The sequence below is a fragment of the Octopus bimaculoides genome, chromosome 25 (assembly GCF_001194135.2).
Source record: "Octopus bimaculoides isolate UCB-OBI-ISO-001 chromosome 25, ASM119413v2, whole genome shotgun sequence".
Classification (NCBI taxonomy): Eukaryota; Metazoa; Mollusca; class Cephalopoda; order Octopoda; family Octopodidae; genus Octopus; species Octopus bimaculoides.
Genome location: NC_069005.1, coordinates 11,337,130 through 11,339,258, shown reverse-complemented (window position 1 = coordinate 11,339,258; position 2,129 = coordinate 11,337,130). Strand labels below are relative to the sequence as shown.

Genomic DNA, 2,129 nt, shown 5'->3' with positions numbered 1-2,129 from the left:
AGCAATTTATAATTATTCTGTTTTATATGAATAATATTTCTCACGGATAATTTTATACTTTTTTATTAAAGTGATCTCGCATACATATTATGAAAGGCAATCCAGCCATGATTATGCTGTTTGTAAAAAAGTGCTCCTTATAGATTTATTGTGTTTTCACACATTGTCTATAAGAAAAAAATATCTTCTCTGCAAAAGGGTTTTCACGCATTTCAGTGTCTGTCTCCGAATATATCCTTTCTACTATAGGCATAATGCCTGATATTGCATCAACACCAGTGTTCCACTAGTATTTCTTTTATCCACCCACGAAAGGCAGATTCGACTTCAGCGGAATCTGAACTCAGAAGTAAAGGGAGACGAGGTGGCGTTAAGCATTTTGCACGGTGCGCTTACAATTATGCCAGCTCAGTACCAAGTCTGTCCCCGAAGATATGTAATATAAATGTACACAGATTCATTAAAATATATCTTTTTTCGTCTAAAGGCACATCAGAAACTAAATCAATAGTAAGGAATAGCAAACATACATACCTACATACAGACAAAACAATCCTATATAGACAGACTTGTAAGGTCTTCGCAAATCGATATTGATATTGCATCAACACCAGTGTTCTACTGGTTTTTCTTTTATCCAGCCATGAAAGGCAGAATCGACCTCGGCGGAATCTGAACTCAGAAGTAAAGGGGGACGAGGTGGCGTTAAGCATTTTGCACGGTGCGCTAACAATTATGCCAGCTCATCACCAAGTCTATCCCCGAAGATATGAAATAATAATTGTACACAGATTCATTAAAATATATCTTTTTTCGTCCAAAGGCACATCAAAAACTAAATCAATAGTAAGGAATAGCAAACATACATACTTACATACAGACAAAATAATCCTATATAGACAGACTTGTAAGGTCTTCGCAAATCGATATTGATTATGCATCTGCATATGTGTGTGTGTGTGTGTGTGTGTGTGTGTGTGTGTGTGTGTGTGTGTGTGTGTGTGTGTGTGTGTGTGTGCTCGCGCTCGAGCGTGTGTGCATGTATATTCAAATATTAATCAAAAATAATTTTACCAGGAAATCAGTGTGAAAATACCTGTTGAAATTATCACTGATTTTACACTTTTATTATAATTAATATTTGAATAAATTTACTCCATGATCAAAAATGCATTTACTGCGGTCTAGATCTTATTACACGACACATGGGTAGAAACGAAATATTCTAATCATATGTTCCTAATACCGAAGCTGTAACCATTCAATACGGAGGAATAGAGGCTCGACCTGGAGTTTCTCACTAATCACATATCTACGCTCCCTATCGAATAACGTTACTTGAGAGATTATTCACATGATCCCCATTTTGTCCGCTTGTATTCGAGATCGTACTCTTTCGGGCATTACCCAACACTCATGACCACAGGTGAAGATAGACACCAAAACCGAACAGAAGATAGAAAGGCTTGCTCTTTTGCCAATCTAATAACAAAGCAAAATCATGCCATGATAAACGAAAACGCTTGACATTACGACCGGAATATTTGAACCGGTTAAAAAGAAAGAGCTAAGGAAACATGCAGTGGGTTTAGAATGCCAATGCCCAAGAGCATCAGGGGACAGATGAGCGAAGGAAATTGTGGGACGAAAGATGTGGAAAAAGAAGACAGCCATGTTATTATCTGTCTCAGATGTGCTTCCATCATCGAAGATTATTAAAACTTGGGATCAGAGCAACACTGCTGTCATCATTTTAGAAGATGCACGTGAATATTATTGGAGACATTTTTAAGAAGAATGCAGTTATCTCTGAAAGAATATGAATGGTGGTATTACCAAGTCTTAATCGCTGCTGATGTACATAAACAGCAAGGAAACGTCATCATTAAGATCACAATCAACATGAACATACAACCGGTTCTTTATGACTAGGAATACGAAAGATGATAAGACAACAGTGTCTGCAGAGGCAAAAAGATGCAACCTTCTAAATGGCATTAATTACCAGTATGTGTAGTCGGGTTTAGAGCAAGATACGTGTTGCTAAAACATATTGCAATAACGATAGAACAATCCCCAACTCGAGTTTTCTGGTACGAGTTTACTCCACAAAATAATACTGAAGTGGG

At 37.2% G+C, this 2,129-nt stretch overlaps 1 protein-coding gene across 2 annotated transcripts in view; it reads right to left on the bottom strand.

Annotated features, from left to right (window-relative positions):
• The window catches only part of LOC128250809 (uncharacterized), an 18,091-nt gene that overhangs the window by 2,981 nt on the left and 12,981 nt on the right, over positions 1-2,129 (bottom strand). The window lies entirely within an intron of this gene.